This window comes from Protopterus annectens, chromosome 6.part0 (assembly GCF_019279795.1).
Source record: "Protopterus annectens isolate FY-2018-M chromosome 6.part0, PAN1.0, whole genome shotgun sequence".
In the NCBI taxonomy this organism is placed as follows: Eukaryota; Metazoa; Chordata; order Ceratodontiformes; family Protopteridae; genus Protopterus; species Protopterus annectens.
In genome coordinates this window covers 814,028,919-814,050,029 of record NC_056737.1, presented here as the reverse complement: position 1 = coordinate 814,050,029, position 21,111 = coordinate 814,028,919, and positions in this window count along the sequence as shown.

Here is a 21,111-nt window from a genome sequence, read left to right as displayed (position 1 = left end):
GTTTAAACCTGCTTAACCGGCACTGCCCTAGTGTGCAACAGTGGCAGCTCGCTAAATCGCTGTAAATCGCGCTAACGCCGTTTAGAGCGTTTTATACCAGGGGCTGGAAAAGCTAGAAACTGGCCCAAAACGACCAATAAACTACTAGTTACTGGCTGAAACCTCACAAAACTGGACAAAAGGCAGCTCAATGCTTCCCACTCCCACTGGTAAGCAAGGTAGCCTCCCTTCCCCCAAATAAGGCAAGGAAACAGTACACAGGAACTACAACCAAAGCCCAGGAATCAGCAACTCTGAAACTGGACTAAACTAGTAAAGCAGGAAAGCAAGGTAGCTTCCCTTCCCCCAAATAACACATCCCGGCTGGTTACTTCGCACAATGCATCACAGGTGCTCCATGTGCATATGACTGTGTCTGGAACTACTGCTGCTACTAATGTGAGACTGACAGTAACCCACACCTAACTGTGATAGCCGCACATGTACTGACACATTAGGTGTACACTGTGCGTGAGTCATAACCTCCACTCAGCTGGTTCGACCCATACACCACCTCCAAGACCAACAGTATCCTTGACAAGGACACTACCAACATGTGACTGTTGTTCGACACCTGCGGTTGTCCCCTCATTGGTAGTATCCGAACATCTGCTACCCACACTTGTTAGCCACATACTGGCACCACACACTTCACGGCATACACAGTAGATGAGTACTACAACACCAACTACAGATGTCGTATGACAGCGGTAGTTGTTGTCATGACACACGTGCAGGTGGACAATGCACATGCAAACACTGAGACATACCTCAGTGCACTTCAATAGCACGTACACGACAATGTGGTTCATGCTATTCCACACAGAGCCATGCAGGTACACACCAGAATACAGACAACACTCTGGGGGTGCAGTCCCACAGACATACTTTACAACAACAGGTGAGGGCTGTTACACAGTGGTGTACATTCCCATGGGCGGGGTGACTCACTGGTCAGCCTCAGTAGGGCCACAGGATCCCATATCAGATACACCATAACTAGTTACATACACATTACTGCGACACATTCCGAGATGTACCACAGGGCATTTTGGTGGTATGTCAGTAGTCGTATGCAATACCCGCATCTGCTCACACATACAGCTGTCACTCTGGAACATGACAGTAACAGGTGATGTTGGCAACATCCTGTCTGATGGCTTCATTGATAACATTGCACCATCTCACTCCCTGCAGGGCCACATTCTTTGGAGGTACATTGCGGTGTACCTGCAGTCACACCTACATAGTACTGACCTGCACTCTATATGTCCTAGGACACAGGCCCCTTGTCACCCTGCAATATCCCAGGCTGTGATGTCCACAGAACTCTGAACAGCATTTCTCCCCACTGGGACATCATATTCAGTAATAGCCTTGTACCAGACTTTGTGGCCCCTGACTGGCACCCAGTGACTGTAACACTCCTCACAGGTGGCGCCACACTACACGACTGGGACTATTGCCCTACACACCTCACTGGTCTGTTATGCATGGCTATAGGGCACATAATCATGGACATCATTCGTTGAGTCTCTGTTGTGCCCCAGTCCTTTGATGCCAGCTGGGTTGGTCTTGTTGGGGCCACAGCATGCCTCCTACACCTGTTGAACACCTTTCCTACAGTCGCCTGTGTTGTTGATGATGACACGGGTGTCCACACAGCCTGCATTGTCCTCTCGCTGACATTCAGCACCGTTCTCCATTCTGGTATTGACTACATACACATCCACCTGCACATCACAACATATGTCTCCGGATGTTATGCAATGTAGCTAATGGATGGAACACACACACTGAGGGTGGCATACCAAATCACATACTGCAATCCAGTTACACTTGGCTTACCACAGTCCTCAGTCATGGGGCCCTCATGTTCGGTATATACTTCCCTGAGGTACAGGCTACCACTGAGGGGACTTCCCTGCCTAGCTTTACAGACCACTGCATACCCAGCACCGTTGTTGCTCCACCAAGCTGATACAGACCCCATCCATACGAGTGTCACTGTGACAGATACTGATATGAACATTATGGCCTCTACCTGCATGACACTTGGTGTGTACATCACCTTTGCAGTACACCATCCTCCCACTGATTATCACACAGGTGTTATTCCCCTACATACATGTTGCATTGTACATGTGTGTAAGACACATGTATGTCGCACACACTCCTGTGATTACCACATTGCCACTGTGTTGTGGATATCCTTCTACATGTTCACACGTGTCGGTCCTGGGTGTTTAGCTGGCACATGGGCACCCATTGTACCTCTAAACACCGGACGTATACGCACATCCATGGGTACAACACCCCGTGTAGGGTGTACCTTACACAACAGCTTTACATACCCCAACATTAATACGCCATGATGTTTATTGAGCTACACCTGATGACGTATGCGGCTTATGTACAGACACCACATCTGTACACATTTGCAGACTACATACTCAGGGGTGACGTCTGCTGCACAGACAGGGCCCATGTCTGCAAATATGTTTATGGATATACTCCGCATACACGACATACACAATAGCCACTATGACCATGATGCTCATGGATATGTGCACACACGTGACTGTGTGTGGCATGTGCTTGGGGGTTGCATTCCCAGACCGGACACTCACCATGCTTTGGGACATGTTTCCTATGTACATCACGCATGGACAGTCAGTAGCAGTGTTCATGTGATACCTCGCTTGCTGGATGGTGGACACATGTACGCCAGGGATCACTGCAGTGGCTGTACTGTGCAGTGATGCAGGTTACGCATGGCTCTTCTGTTCACAGGACACTACCCTGGAGAGGTGCCACTGGTGTGCACACTGTAGTTGTTGTTACACATTGACTTGCCAGTCTGCATGGTACACCACTATGAACCTGTGCAGCTATTACATGTCCTTTGTGCATGGTTACTGGTATAGCCCTTCCAGTTAGATTGGCTGTCACGCTATTACAGTGTCCTGTGACTACGGGCCATATGTCTACTGTTATTGTACACGCCAATCATGTTCATGTTTGTCTGTCACATCTCTTCCGCTATTCTAGTATGGGAGTAATGTTTGCGTCCTTTGCAAATGCACAGCGTGGAGTACATAGTTATTTCATCATAACTGTTTATACATATCTTAATTACATAGTGCTCACATCACTATATGATACCTTTGTTATGCATCATATGCCTGTTCTTCTGTGTAACATATCTGACGTATCAATCTACTGTACTATAGATTACACATGTTTTACATGGTATCCCATAATTCAACCATTACTTGCACAGAAGGTCCACCTTAGACACGTCATTGATGTTATATACACATACACATGTGTACTGTTACAGTATATCTACATATACTATCCCCTGCTATGGCACATACTTATTGGACACACCCTGCCACTGACGGCGGGTCATATGACATTGTTCTGTTTAACATCGTCATATTGCATCCCTTGTGGTGTCTGTGCTGTTTACCGTGTGGCCCACTGCTGGACGCACATCTTCTACAAGCATTAGTATAATCAGCGAGACATCACTACATAAATACCATTCCCCACTTTATGCATGGCGGGCACTGTTAATTACTGCAAACCAGGCTATGCATACACTGACATTACGTAATTTAGAACATACTATACATACAGTTAAGTGTTATACATACCTTGATATCGTTCTGGTGTTTCATCTCTATCTCGCTCTTCTGTATCACTCTTTCAACTGTTATACGGTATGAGCATACAGTTTGCATATCTGGCAAGTCATCCTTATATACGTCTATACCTGCAGCATGTGGTTTACTGCCACCAATTGGTGGTCCGGTGTGACTAATTACGTGCACTTCAGCTGTGCAGCTACTCCATTCGCCAATTACATGGCAGCAGTGGGGTATAATTGAATTCTCCACCTGAGCGTTGGCCATTTGCCCTGCCTTCAGGGAGACGGCCTGTATTGTGTTTTGTTGTGTGTAATTGCAACTGCTTTGTGTAGAGCCAAGTCTATTTTGGGGTCATGTCCCCCGTGGATTGTGTGTGATTCTACCTGTGACTGTACCTGTCATCCCACCCGTCTGATGAAGGACTATTGCAAACACCTGTAACATCGCCGTTTGTTCCGTTATACGACGGATACAATTTTGCATGGCGCCTTTAAATGTCTCTCACAAGGTATGTCAATGGTTCAGCAGATGTAATTGACTAACTAGATGTTTGGGCTGTGGTTACGGTCTGTATTGCTATTGTTTACAGTGTGGGGGATGTAGGCGGGTGTACGTAGCATATACGGTTTTGTGGGGCTTGCATTTCTACGTAGTCCATGTATATGTATGTGGGCCCTTTCCCTAATTACAGTGCTATCACTTAATAGACTTCTATTACGGGAATTTACTGCGGGCCGTTGTTAATTGGTTTCAATATGGTATGCAGGTGCGGTTGATACTTCCATACCTCTGGATGTACGGCGATATGTGCAGAGATATTTGTAAATGAATGCTATCCTGTGTATGTCTGCCCCAGATATTTGCTGTCATTGCAGTGGTGTTGATGTCAGACCCTCTGTCACATGGCTTGCCACCTTTTCATATGGCCATAGTTGGACACTTGCGGGTCACTCAGTGGTGTTTACAGGCTGACATATGGCCACGGTCAGTACACAGGATAGCACATACTTTTATCCTCATTACAAAACTATTGTTCTTGGTCCTTCACTATGTATCGGTTTGCATGTAACATTTCCGTTTCTTACATACAAGCATGAGTATTTCCTGCAACTATTGCATATTATGTGGGACATACTAATGTCCTACACTCACGGACAGTTGCCCTTTCTAATGTTTCATGTCAGGACACACCTACCCAGGGGGGGCCGTCCCTCCCAATGTGGGACGGGTGTTTACCGCATGCCTACGGATAGCTATACCCGCACCTACCATAATCATCTACCTCCGAGTTGCCACCTACAGACACACTATGCGGACACACACGACACACTTTAGTCACATGGGAACACACATGGCACCCTCATCACACACATACACAGGCTACATCACACACAACCACAGTTGTACATGGTACCTACATGGTCCGCACCTCCGACAGCGGTGACTACATGTCCTTACTATCGTCCTATTGCTCGCGGTTCTACTGTTCCAGTACTGTGTTCTTTCTGTCTTTCATCCTCTTGGTTACGCGTGTCGGTGTGTGACACGTTCCATAGTTGGCGGTATCCTATTTATTTGTACCTCAAAGGTGTTTCGAATGTCGTCGACCTATCTATATATTTGCAGATGACAGTGACCCCTTGTATATTGACATATATCACACTATCGCCCTTTCTATCTGTATTATATATGTGTAGATGTATATATATATATATATATATATATATATATATATATATATATGTATATATATCTGTATGTATATATATATATTTATGTATATATATATATATATATATATATATATTTATATACATATCTTGGACAGTGGTAGTGACAGGTGCACTACGCCTTTCATTGTGTGTTTGTCAGTGTATACTGTGTTTCCTAGACTTTGCATGTTTGTGTCTGTACCTGTCACATTACACACCTGCCATAGGTTAAGATTACCTCCCATCCCACTTTGCGAGGGACAATCCCTCTTTGTGCAGTTGTGTCCTACGAAATATTTGTGAACATAGCAACTTTGGGACAAACATATTCCCTATAGTTTATGTCATTGTTGCATGTCACCCTTATTCTGTATCTGACCCACCTACATGTTACAGGACACGAAACACGTACCTGCGACCATTACTAAACTATAAGCTTTATATCTGTGGAAAACACTGTTGTTCTGGTTTTCGTCCTGGCCGGGTGTGTCATCTTGCTGACATCTGGCGTATGTCCCACATTGGTCATTTGAACTGTGGCAACCCTACCGTATGTACATCTTGCCTAGCAATAGTGTTGGGTGATTGTGTACATGACTGCCTGTTCCACTCCTGGCAGTGGTCGTTTCACCCTTCAGAGCAGGCGCTATTTGTTCAGGGGTGACTAATGCTGGTGTCACCTGTTCTGTACATCATTGACCGTGATCTGCACAGTGGTCGGTGACACTTAGCCCTGTTTTGCGCATATCCATATAGTCGTATTTAAACATCGCTTACCAGCTGTGGGCAACGCTTATTCCCACTAATGTGTGCTACACATATTCTGATGACCTGCATCCAGACTGCATTACCCGTGCCGTCGGGATTATGTTACATCCCTTGCGGGACATGGGACCGGGAACATGCACGACAGTCACTGCATGTACCACTTGGACATCTGGGGGTTGTACACGAATTATGTAAATTTGTATGTGCAATACACTACAGCAGTTACTCCACACTACACTCACATGGATGACTCCATTAGTTTGATGGGTCCAGTTAATGGTATGTCCATGTGATGTTTACTGGCTGTACTCCAGCACTGGGTATGTATATCACAATTAGGTACACCCGATAATTTGCTACACCTTCATATGACCGTGGATGCTGCATGCCAGGATGACTAATGCCTGTCATGGGTACATCCCCTGCCTTGACACTTCATCCATGATTACATTTTGTGGAGCCCCTCAGTAATGCTGCGGGTAATCCGTGATGACTGTGTGTAGGACAGTGCTTACACACATGTGCTCCCGCAATTGCCTCTGCTCCAGTACGCGACAGTTGCTTACTCAATGTTGTGGCAACGGGTGTCACTGTTTGCCCCGTTTGGTGTTTTGCCTCTGACAATCGGGCGTGTACCTACCGATGTACCTGGGAACCTATACACACAGCACCGACAGTTACTGATGGGCGCATGTACTGTTCAGGTGTTGACAGTTCCATGTTCCCATGGCTGTTGCGTGTACAATGTTTGAGGGCTGCCTATGTAGGATTCCACAGTGGGCCACCTATACATCACAATTTACAGGTAGTCATGTTTGTGTGCCATCCATGTTACTGTGTGCAGGTGGGGAGGGGTGTCAGTCCGTGGGAGCCTACACTGTCAAGGTATGTGCTATACGTTCCCTCTTTGCCAAGGCGTAGGCATATTGGGCACACCTCTGTCTACCTACTGGGGCTGGCACAGTGTGTTCATGGTCTAGATCCCTCTGTGCCTGTGTTGGCCTTGGCACTTGCGGTGGGCTGTGAGGCCCTCCCCCATTATGACCCTGCTGCAGCTGTTTCTGCAGGATCATATTATGTAGCATGGCACATACTATGAAGATGTGGGCACACGTGCCTGGAGTGTACTGCAAGGCTCCACCAAATGTGTCCAAGCACCAGAACCATGATTTCAGCATCCTGAACACATGCTCTATGATGATTCTGGTTTGTGCGTGTGCCTCATTATGGTGTTCTTGCATTGGTGTGTGTGCATTTCTGATGGGGGTCATCATCCATGGCTCCAGTGCATAGCCAGCATCCCCCACAAGGTGACCTTGTGGGATGTCCCCCCTGACAAATACCTGATACAGCTGTGAGGCATGCCAGATATGGGAGTCGTGGTAGCTTCCAGGGCTGCCAGCACACACATCCATGATAATGCCTTGGGCATTGCACACAACCTGGCAGTTGATGGAGTGGAATCCCTTGCGGTTTATGTAGCACCTACCATACTCACCGGGTGGTGACTTAATTTGTATGTGCGTGCCGTCTATCGCACCCAGTACCTCTGGGTAGTTTGCCACATGGTGGAAGTGACGCATAATGCTGGCCAAGTCCTCCTGAGTTTGGGGGAAGTGTATATGCTCATTGGCATGTGGTAACATGGCATCCAGGAACTGGTGTAGTACCCTGGATGCCGATGCCTGTGAGATCCCCATTATATCTCCAGTTGGCCTTTGAAAGGTACCTGTAGCTAGTATTCGCAAGCTTACACATACCTTCGTGTCCACTGGGATGGGTTTCCCTCTGTTGTTTCTGGTTCTCAGGCATACCCGGCACAGCTCTACTATTTGCTGTAAGATGTCCCTGTCCTCCTTGTAATACTCTACTATCTCCAGATCATGTAGCCCCTGGTAGGTCACCCTTGGTCTGAACACTCTTCTCCTCCTCCGAGGCCTACGGTGGTTGTCGACATCATCCTCCGCAACACAGTCGGTCTGTAACACATGCTGATGAATCACAGCTATGGCAGCTCCCAACATGCACATTTTAAAAGTTACCCATCTGTTTACACCTATGGTGTGGTGTTTGGGAATACACAGGTGTGTGTTGGGTGCTTTCACACTTTATACTGTTCTGCTGTGAACACTGATGATGTCATAGGGTGTGTGTGTATGATCGTGGCTACAGGGTATCTTCTGTGTTTTATTTACGAAACTGCTATTGTGCTGCCTTTGGTGTTGCATTACATTTGGATGCCGTGATTACCTCCTGCCCTTCCGTTTACATTTGTGCACGTTACACCTACCATTTGCTGGCATGCATCCAGCTGCCTGCTTTCATTTGTACTTTCCTAGACCTGGCTTATCTTGCGTAATGTGTGCTATTGTCGATCTACTGTGGGTTTGCTTTGCTCTGCTATGACAGTTCTCCTATCTTTGCATTCTGGGTCCTCCACATCTTTCTTTGCAATCCTATGCCTCCCCTATCCTGTTTTGCAGGTTTCTGCATGCAGGCTTGTCTACTGCCATCGATTGGCCGACGTGTGTTGATTGGTGTTAATTGCGCCTTACTACGCCAATTACCCTGCTTCGGCATTTCCTTCTTTTCTTCCCATGACCTTCCTGTTTGTACTATTGTTCTCGGTGCGTGCATCCGCTTACCGGGTTTCGGGCACGAGTTCATCCCCATACACATGCGCTTTTGGGCACCATGTGTGCTCTCAGCTAAACGGTTCTATACCCTCCTCCCCACCCCTGTCCTTCAGCTTTGCTTAGCAACGGCCAGGCCAGATTTGCATTGCTCCAATGTGCTTACTGATACTGTGGCACACCCCTCTGCTGATGTCATGTATCACATTTGATACACTCCTTGGTGTTATAGCACTGCACTGTCACGTACAGCTTTAATCTGGCGGGACATTTGCGATTCAGTATTACCTGCCTCATTTGCATGACATTGACTACTAATTCACAGTTACAGTGCCGAACACTGTCGCGGGCCCCTAGCAACCCTTGCGCCTTGCTTATGGTGTGCCATGCCTACCATTGCATATTATGGTGCAATCCTGATTTGTCTTTCATTGCGATTTTCTGCCGTTTTATATATTTCCTTTGTATTCCTGTTTGCACACACATGCCCTGTGGTTGTACTGTGCGTTACTGTGGACATGACATTAAATGTTATTTTTAGGTGTTGTGCATCTTTTTTTGTGCCATTGGCTGTGTATTTCTCCATTGGCATATGTTAACTTTGTAATACATGTGTGTGGTCCGCTTCCATAATGCCGATGTTCTGTTTGGGAAAATGTAAACCGTGTTTTTTGGTTTACATTTCCATGGGCTTGCGCTACACCTGCACCACTTCGTGAATTGCTGTATGCCTTCATTAGCATGGCGTGACACTGCACATGGGGTGATTTGCATACCTATGCCGAGGGCTGCGTAGCTCTGGTGTACACCGGTAGTGCATGTGGGATTGGTTCATACCTGAATCGCTCGGCGGACATATTTGGCATTATGCTGCCTACGCTACGCCTGCGCCTGGCGCAAGCTTCATGAATCCGGGGGTCTATCTTATTAAATGACTTGTGGAATGATAAATCAATCCTGTTTATGAGACAGGATAAGGGAAGAAGACTTGTGCTGATGAACACTATTTTATATATTTCTAAATTGTTAAGTAATCTACATAATTAAAATAATTATAAGCAAATATCACAGAATCAAGTAAATATTCGTAATAGATCTACCTATTTAGTACTTTATGACATACTATTAGATAGTTCACTAACTTTAGATATGTATAAGTTTTTGCAGGTGGTAAAACCCCTTATTCCTATAACATTAAGAATACCAAAGGTGTATAAGTGTTTAGACGATCCTTCCCTGTGGCTTAATGATAGCTACAGGTGGGTCACCAACTTAACCACTGGCTATATTTGCTGATCAAAAATTGAAATCATATTACATTAAACAGGAATATGTATTAAAAGATTGATGGCACTTTTTAGGAAATGTAACTACTGAAACAGTGAAGCTATTTTTATAACTATAGATGTAGTGGACCTTTTCACATGCATCCCACACACAAATGGAATGAATTGGTTTAATGACATAATTTCATGTTATGACTTTTTAAATAACTTAGATATTTATGTAATTAACATATTTCTGGAACTCATTTTAAAATATAATTAAAAAATATTATAAAGGAAGGGGAATATTTTAAACAAACTTCTGGTGTAGCAATGGCTGCAGAGTATGCCTCCACATTTCTGAATATAGTTATAATATTTTGGAAGCAAACATATATTTTTAACTCCCAGTATATGAAAAGTTGGAACATATATAATCATTTTTGGACAATATATTCTTGATTTGGAATAAAAGTTTGCTAAAATTAATGGAATGTATTTATTATATTAATCACATTACAGATTTTTTAATATTTGCATTTAATTATTCTTCTGTTAAAATTAATTATTTAGATTTATTTAATTAAGGGCAATGACATGAGTAGATTTATGCCTAGTATTTATCACAAGCATAAATTTCCAACACATATATTCACTTTTTGAGTGATCATACTTTTTATCAAAAAAGAAGCGTAAAAGGCCTGTAGTGCGTATAGCTAGAATGGTATCTGAAAAATATTTTAGTTCTGAAAAAGAAATACAATTGTTTTAATAGACTGTAAATATCCTGAGGAATTATTGAGTGTGCTAATAGAAGACGTGAAGTTACAAATATCCAAGGGTATAAATATCGTCCATTATTAGGCACAAGATTTAGTGCAGTATAAACAAATTCACAAAAAAATAAAACTACAGAAAATATGGTAATGACATATTCACAAAAATGAGATCAAATTATGAACACCATTACTAAGAACTGGAATATATTTTTATCTTACAAAAATGTGAGTAATGTAATAGGGGCAAACCAAAGTTCAAGTTTTCTAAAAGGTACAATATAAAATAATTGTTCAGTCATATAGATAATTCTGGACAATTTTTACCAGAAATAGTTGGTACTTATAAATAGGTTTATAGGTTTGTACTAGGCTAATGATCACCAGGGTCTTTACAAGTTTAGCCATGCAACCCAACCCAGTTTTGTCCCAGAGTTCCTTGGATGCCTATATGGTGGGGAAAGTTAGTAAATAGGTAGCTAAGGATTATGTGGAGGTATGCCAGTTGGAGAATTAATTTACTTACTGTTAACTTCTGTCCATCAGAGAAATGGGGGTCAGACTTGGTGAATTTGTGATTTCCCATCCAGTGATCAAGGTTTTGTTTGAATAGGGTTAGGGATTAACTCTGCTTCAAGTGGATGAGGAGCTTATTCCATAGTGTGGGGTTACTTTGAGATCCATATCAGTCCCTCCAGCAGGTTCTGTTTATGTCACAGACAAAGTTCAGGCCCTTGGATGTAGTGTTTCTGGTGCTGTTTGTTTTGCAGATGTGCAAGAGATCCATCAGCGCTGGATCTGAGGATGCCTTATATACTAGGCACATACTGCACTCAGTAACCTGTAGGAGACTGACTACAGAGACAGGATCTTATGTCAGTCTGTTTATGACAGGGTATTCATACCCTGGATTCTCCTGGTGAGGAACCTTTGATGGCATTCCAGGTGTTGCCTGGTTAAGTACATGCCCAGTGAGGCACTGTACTCAATGATGGGTCTGATAAGGGCTGACTAGAGTGGTACTATTACTTCCTTGAGTCTGGATGCCATACCCTTGCTAATGAATTAGGTGACATAACAATGATTTTTTTTTTTACTATATTGGCTACGTGTTGGTCAAACACCAGATTACTGTCCACATATATTCCCAGATCCCTTACTATCAGGTCAACTCTTAAGAGTGTTTTATTGATTAAGTAATTAGCTTGGGTGGATGATTTCCCATAGGGTGCTATAATGCATTTCTTTGCATTGAGTTTTAATCCATGGCTTTCATGCCAATCATTTGTTTGTGTTAGACCCTCTTGTAGGATGTTGGTGTCATACAGAGAATCTATGATAGTTCCCAATTTACAGTCATTGGCAAACTTGGTGAGCCAGAGGTCTTTGATATTAGTCTTGACGTCTGAGAAATAGATGCTAAATAGGAGCGGACTCAACTCAGAGCCTTGGTGTACTATGCTAGTGACTGGTCTGTTGGTGGAGGTGGTCTCACCAATCCTGACTTCTTTGGTCCTGGCTGTGAGACAGCTGACAATTCAATGAGTTATGTAGGATTGATGCCTAGTTATGAGAGTTTGTCAACAATACCTGAGTGGGGTATTGTCTCAAACTCCCTGGACAGGTCAAGATAGATTGTATACACTGTTTTCCCCTCATCCATATCCATGGTGGCCATCTCAAAGAAGTCCACCAGGTTTAGCAGGCAAGACCTTCCCTTAACAAAGCCAAACTGGGATGGGCCCAGTTTTTGTAGTTTGCCAATGTCCTTGTTGATCATTTCCATAATAATTCATTCCATGGCTTTGCATATTATAGTTATCAGACTGATGGGGCTGTCGTTCACAGACATTGTTTGTAGTGTCCTATTTTTTCTGAAGTTAATCATCAGATAAATATACATAGTTTTGGGTTCATAAAATTCAAAAATACTGGAACTGTAGTTCTAGAGGTGATATATATATATATATATATATATATATATATATATATATATATATATATATAGGGTCTATATTAAAAAGTCAATGTTTACTTACCCGAACACCTAAACGCCGACATGTCTTCATCGAATCACGAAAACATTGATTGTCCTGAAGCGCAAAATCTGAAACGTCGATACGTCATGGTTGGGCCTTCTGCAGTATAGCTCGGTAAGGTAAGTGTGCTATAGTTATGGACCTTAGGGTTAGGGTGCGGGTTAAGGTAAGTGCATAGATGGTAATGTATGTTAGATTTAGTGTAGGGTTAGAAGTAGGGTTTTATTAAGTGTATGTGTGTGGATTATTAATTTGTTTGGGTATAGCTTTTTAAGGTAAGTGTGCAATAGTTATGGACCTTAGGGTTAGGATGCCGGTTAAGTTAAGTGCATACTTGGTGGTATATGAAAGATTTAATGTAGGGTTAGAAGTAGGGTTTAGTTTAGGGTTAGAAGTAGGGTTTTGGTTAGTGTATGTATGTGGTTTATTTAGTTTGTTTGTTTAGGTAGTATGTAGCGGGCGGTGGGATGGGACAACTATGACATTTCGAGTTATTGAATTTCGCGGTTTGGGGCGTTCGGTGTATTTGTGGTTCGCGGAATATGTGTCGGCGTTTAGGTGTTCGGGTAAGTAAACATTTGAGATTTTGATATTGACCCTATATATGTATATGTAACATTTTCCATATAGTAAGCTATACGCTTATTAAGAACAACGGCATTGATATATGTTTCTATTTCTTGTGTTGTTTTGTTACAATGCGTGATATGAGTATTAGCATAGGTAGATGGATCTATTGTATGATGTTTTAGACATACATGATTCAGGACCTATTAACTCCTGATTTCCCATGTATAGGATTTAATATATTTTATATATACAACCACTCCACTGAGATGTGCTGTTGCTGATTTTGTTTTTAACTAAGTAGGTTAGTGGTTGTATTTATTCATTTGGGATATAGATGGAGTAATACCATTACTGGGGTCTGTTATTTTGTATTTCCGACATAACATATAGTCAGGAGACAAGAAGGACCTATATTTTAGGGGACTTTTTCAGGCTATGATTGCCCTTTTTCATCATAAGGAGGTTTCAGTATGGAATTGTTAGGACAATAGTGATTGTAATAATCTACATACATTTTTTTTGCATTATTATGTATGGATCCCTTGAGAATGGAGGTTTCTTGTTACTTTTAAGTATGTTGTGCTCATGAGAATATTCCATTGAGCAAAAAGAAACAAAATATATATATATATATATATATATATATATATATATATATATTTTTTTTTTGAGATTTAGATAGTAGATTATTTTGTACTCTTAGTTCATATATTTCCCACTTGTGGGCTCTATGGACCTGCCTTTCTCTACAGTAATAGTCCATTATTAAGGCTGATATGTTCTTGGGGTTAGTTTAATGGGTGTTTTCCCAAGGGCTGAACAATTGGATGGTGGAATTCCCCTCTTCCAAATAAAACACGGTCACACTGATTTTAACCTCCGGCCATAATTTTGGTGTATAAATTGTGCAAGTTAGCGGCTTATGGTCATGGACCTCCAAAATATTTTACAGGGGCTTTGTGCCGATTGAGATGATACAACAATGTTTGGTATTGGGACTAGTGTGGAGGGAGTCCCACAGGAACAATCTGGAGATCCAGTAGATGGCTGTAACTTGCTCTTTCAAAAGTTAAATAAGGAGATGAAAATCTTGAGAACCAACATATGGCACCTAAAATTATTTAAGGCATACAAATGCAAAGGTATTACACTGCGTGGCCTAAGGGTTTGAATCCAGCCTTTGGTTGGAAAACCAGATGATATATTGATGGATGACTGGAACAAAGCTCAGCAAAGGGCCACTATGACATTTGTTGATATTTTAACATTCTATTATTAAAGAACTATTGAACAAAATATTCAGGAGGTTAAAGGAATATGTGAGAATATGAAACAATTTGAGGGAAGTCCATCTTTTGCTGAGAACTTGGGAAAACTATCCTGGGATCTTCTCAGTTTTGAGAACATAATCAAAGAAAGGAAGCTGCGTAAATTCCATAGAGATATGGATGACTATGAGAGGGGCAGGCCTTTTGAGTCACAGAGGGGTGTTAGATTTAAAGAGAGTAACATGAACAGGCCCAATATTAGGAAGAAAAGGCCTCATTCCATACTTAAAAAAATCTACACAAGGTTTTAGTACCTCGGGGAAAGAATCTTCTATGACTGACACAGAGGGCACATTTGTAAGTGAGTCTCCAGACCCTAAGAAAGTACAGACCCAGGTTAGCCCTTTAGGGTTAAAAGACATGGGGGGGCGCAAACACAAAGGTAGTTACTCTAGAGAATCTGTTACAATCAATAATGAAGTAGTAACTAACACCTATAACATATATAACATCTCTAAGTATGTTTTATCTAAAGATGAACAGTCCTTACTTAATAAAGGTTTGGGATTTGTACCTAGTTTTTTTGTGGAAGAACATGTTTTTGTGTCGGACTTGATTGCTTTTTGTAGAAAGTTAAATTTAAAAATGTAAAATTGTTTTTTGGTACAACTGAGTTTTCTTCTAGTTCTACTGAATTTCGTTTTCACAAATCAAAATTTATGCCACCATGAATAAGCATGTAGCCATTTTTTCAGGAGGCTGTTTTGAAGGATCTACATTTCAACTATAATTTATCTCAAAGGTTTCGACATAACCTTTCAAAGGGGGAACAACAAGCTCTTAAGGATTTATACGCTAACACTGATATTGTCATCCTTCCAGCAGATAAAGGTGGGGTGGTGGTAATTATGGATGCCAGTTATTATTGGAATGAGGGAAATGGACAATTGTCCGACCCTCGGCATTATAGGAAAATGCCAACTGACCCCACACCAGAATTCAAAAAGGAAATTGATGCATTTTTAGAGTTAGCAGTGGAGGAGGGCATTATCAGTGTACAGGTTAAACAGCAACTCATGGTCAGTGATCCGGCCCAACAGTACCTTTATCTTTTGCCCAAAATTCAGAAAAATTTGAGTCAACCTCCAGGTAGGCCTATTGTTTCTGGGAGAGGGTCCTTAACTGAGCCCATCTCCGTATTTCTGACTCAATATTTACATCCGTTATTACTATATGTTAGGGCAAGGATAAAGGATACTACAGAGTTTTTAAAAATAATTTCAGATTCTCAGTTGGAACCTCACTGGCTCATGTGCATGCTGGATGTCAAATCTCTTTATACTAGTATCCCCCATTGGACAGGATTACAAGCTTTGGATTATTGGCTTAACAAAGTAAATTTGTATCCACCGGGTTTTAATAGCCTTATCATTTGTTTGACAGAGCATATTCTAACAAAAAATTATTTCATTTTAAGGGAGAATGTTATTGACAACAACAGGGAACAGATATGGGGGCTTCTTTTGCCCCCATATATGCGGACCTCTTTATGGGGTATATAGAAGATCAAATAATTTATGATGAAATGCATAACATTTTCCTTACTGAAATAGACATATGGAGGTGTTTTTTGGATGATTGTTGGCTTGTATGGCGTGGGGGTGTTGATTATCTTTTGGAGTTTCTTGTATACATTAATGGAAACCAGTGGGGGACTGAATTTACTGCTACTTATGAGCTCAAGGAGATTAATTTTCTGGATGTCAAGATTTTACGACAACCAGATGATACATTGAGCAGTTCGGTTTACAGAAAGTACCCACAGTATAACAACTTATTATATGCATCTAGTCTTCACCCCCGGCATACAATCAATAATATTCCAAAATCCCAGTTTTTAAGAATGAGAAGGATATGTTCTACAGACAGTGATTATTTGGAGGCCAAGCAGGATCTTACGGATAGATTCCTAATGAGGGGTTATAGGGCACCGGATGTACATCGAGCCAGTGAATGGGCTACTAATTGTAATAGATTGGATCTATTAGAGTATAAGAAAAAGAAAAAAGGGGGGGGGATCACAGACCATAAGGCTGGTTACCACATTTGGTAAAAATCCTATTTTGTTGCAAAATACAGTTAACAAACACTGGAATATCCTTAAAGCTAATGAAGAATTGAGTCCCCACTTGTTGGATAAATGCCTATTTTCCTTTAAGAGAGGTAAAACTTTGAACTCTCATTTTGCCCATTATAAAAGGACCCTTCAGAAACATTCTCATTTCAACCAACTTACTATTATGGGGGATAGATTGTTGGGCTCTCACCCCTGTGGACTTTGCAGTTTTTGTAGATATATGTTTAAAACTACAGTTTTTAGCAGTAAGAATACTGGTCAACTATTTGATATTCATTTTTTTGGTAATTGTAGTTCTGACTGGGTAGTATATTTGGTTATGTGTCAATGCTCTGCTTTTTATGTGGGGCAAACCTCCAGACAGCTGAAAAGTCGTATTTCTTAACATCTTAGTGAACTTAGAAATAAAAAGCTAACTAATGCACTATACAGACATTGTCAGTCACACAAAACAGCTAGTTTTATGTTTGTTATTATTGATCGGGTCAAGGGCAATAGACTATCTAAACAAGGTTGGTATTCCATACTTACTAGTAAGGAAAGGAAATAGATTATTAAATTGGGAGCTTTATTTCACCCAGGGCTCAATGATAAGTTATGAAGTAAATTTATTTATAAATAATCTAGTATAATATTTAGTTTATTTGATTATACTGATATTTATAATTGGTGTATATAAGAGTAACATATACAGATATATTCATAGATCTTGTATTGTGTTTAATTTTGCATCTAGATTCTGTAATTAAGTAATTAGGGAAGTGATGTCATAATTATTGTTCCTGATACTATATTAAGCAATTTTGAAATTGAAAAGCTAGCACTGAAGAAGGCTTTTTGCCGAAACTGGTCTGTGCATGTGGAATTGGAAGATTAAATAAATATATATATTTTTTTCAGTATGGAGTCCTCAGGTGCTGGCTCTATTTTTTGTTTTACTTTTGAATATGTGCAGTTGCCTTGTACCAGTCGTACCTTCTAGCTATATGTTGTGGGTGTGTCTATATAAACATAGCCTTAAACATCCCACTGCTAAATTTTCTTTTACCATTATTGATAGAATTCAAAAGCAATATATGTGGCAGGAGGGTTTGCATTCCCTTCTAAATTATAAGGAACACATGTGGATAATTAAATTAGGGGCTTTGTTTCCCCCTGGTATAAATGAGCAATTATAATCAACCAATGAAATTGTTGTGGCAATATGTATGTTTCATTTAAATGTTTGCTTTTTGGGAGCACATTTAGTTAGCACTGATGAAGGCTATTGGCTGAAACCGGTATGCTTTTTCACCTATTTGGTGTTTGGAAATAATTTTTTAAGTGCTTCCTATTTGGATGGAATCCTTTGTGTTTGATTAAACTTTGACTTGAACAAGTTGCTATATGGTGTGCTGACCTCTGCAGTTGAAGTTTTGTTTTTTTGAGCCTGGCACCTTACTGTACTTGCGTGCAGGTTGGTATGCTTCTACCAAATCTATTGGCCACATCAAGGTTAATAGTACGGATAGTGCACCCATTAGAAACTACCTGAGTGATCTTATCAAAGAAGCTGTCAATATTCAACAGATTCAGGGGGCAGGACCTGTTCTTTTTAATGCTGAACTACAGTGGGTCAAGCTTAGATCTTTAAAGTCATGAAGTATATAATCTGTGATGAAATGCACTGTGGATTTATAAGTAAGGCTTGTAAGGCTGTTGAATCTATAGCTGCTGGTGTCATTGATGGGTCTGCTTGAAATCCAGTAGCACACTGTATATTAATTATCTGTTCATGACGATTCTAATATTGTATGCTTTTTATTATTTATTTTTCTCATCATAAATTCAAATTTAAGTGAGAAAAAGAATGTGTTCCTTAATAATAATGAAAGGGGAGTGAGAAGGAGATGGTTTGTGAGGGATCATAGTTTGGGGTGTTTGCTGCAAACTAGCTATCAAGTATGTAAAAAAACAAACGTTTGGACTAATACAACTGTGGAACACTTTATTAAAAATGAAAATAAAAAAGAGGGTAAGTGCTTCTTAGTTCACATGACCCTATCGCTGAGTTGATTTGCTTCAGCGGTCTTTTTAAATAATTGGTTTGTATGTGATTTTTATGTTTGGTCTGAAGAAATGATTTATTTGTGAAAGCGCTTACACTGTTTTATTTTTATTTTTAATAAAGTATTCCACAGTAGTGTTAGTTGGAAAGTTTATTTTTTACATATCTTTCATTTTTGTTCAGTTCTGACCTTTGCTCACTGCTCTCCTACTTATTTTAATAGCTATCAGGTATGTTTGCAATGCCTTTTGGGTTTGAATGGGAAGCTGCACAATTGAAATGTTCAGAACAGTACTGGGAGTTATTTCTTAGCTTTCCATGTAACTGAAGAAGGGCTTGTAGTTATCCTTTGCTTTAGTTGCTAGTCTTAATTCATGTAATGTGTTGCTGTTTTTTATAGTTACCTTTAGATGTTGTGAGGTTCTGCCCCTATAAAGCAGTTTAAGGAGGTTCTTCTTCTGTTATGCAGTTTATTTATGCTAGTAGATCACCAAAAACTATTATTTTTGAGTTAACACCATATTTACTTTTGGAAGGGACTGCCAGGAAATACATTTATTTAAACGGGCATAACAATCATTAATGTAGCTGGCTGAAGAACTGGGGTCAATCATGGATCTGACATGGGTAAATTTACAGATTTCATCACACAGTTGTATGATGTTTCACTTTTTGAATTCTCTAATGACATTTTTGAATGTCATTTTAAGGAGATCCAGTATCTGTCTGCCTGGGACAACATGGTCAACAGACCTTGATGCTTTGCCAGAGATAGCCTGCCCCTGTCGTCCCTGGGATTTTGGATACTGGCTAAGGCTCTTGCCATCCCTATAGTGCCTTTTTTAGGCAAGGTTCAAATGCTAAATTCACCATTGTAACAGGTACAAGCAAGCAAACTCTGAGGGTAATGTTACTCAATGCCAGAAGTCTAAACCTCAAAATGCACTCACTCGAGGCACTCCTTAAAATTGAGAACATCAACTTCTGTGCAGTGACCGAGGCCTAGTTCAAGGCTCCAGAGAGCACCCCTGCATTACCAGGCTGTAATTCATACCACACCTTTCGGCCACCTAACCTCGACCGAAACACTAAAGGTGGAGGTGTGTCCATATTCATTAGGGATAGCCACACCTCCAGGCTAATTGCTCAACATAATGCATCCGAAATCATCCAAGTGCAACTAACTCTGGGCAAGACTGCAATCCAGGTTGTAACTTGTTACAGATCCCCAACATGCCCCGGGATTCCCACTCTTCATTTCTTAAGATACTGGAAAATATTAAGGTACAACCCAATACCTTAATTATGGGCGATTTCAACTACTGCACTATTGTTTGGGAAAACTACTCATGTACCAACTCATTCACTCAACGTTTTCTGGAATTCATAAATTCCAACACCTTGGATCAGCTTGTCCACACCCCCACCAGGGGGCAGCAATATCCTGAACCTGGTCATTACCAATATGGGTAACCGATGTTCCATGCCAGAGGTCAACTCCTCGCTGGTCAGATCTGACCACAAGGTAATCACCCTAGACATCCATATCCCACCCCCCATTAAGGAAACCACCATCAAAAACTACTCCAAAGCCAACTTCATGCTTCTTAAGACAGAAGTGGCAAACTTCATGGCACCCATGCAGACAGAAAATAGAGGTACGACTGCTGAATCTTACACAAATGCACTGTATAAGCACATACACGAGTGCATGGATCGTGCCATCCCCAACAGAACCAACACGCTATCCTCCAAAAAAAGGAAGCCAATCTGGTGGTCCCATGCCATAAACAAACTCTACAACAGAAGGAAGAAGCTGTTGCAAAAAAGAGTAAAATCCCAAGATTGGAGGAACTCCCTGGTCAGCCTCAGCAAGAAGCTGAGATCCCTCATAAAATCATCCAAAGCCAGTTATGAAAATAAAATCACCACTGATTCCAAAGACAACCACAAAGCATTCTATAGATATGTCAATAATCTCAATGGTAACACTCAGATCTGCTCTGAGCTACAGCACAATGGCAGTAAATATACAGAACCAATCGATATTGCCAAAATCCTGGCAGATACGTTCAGTGCTAACTTTACTCCACTCTCACCCTCCAAGGGGCCCATCTTAATACTGGAAGAATGCAAATTCCCTGTAATCATGGATGAACAAGTAAAGACTGCACTCTCCAAAGCCAAGAACACAGCATCCA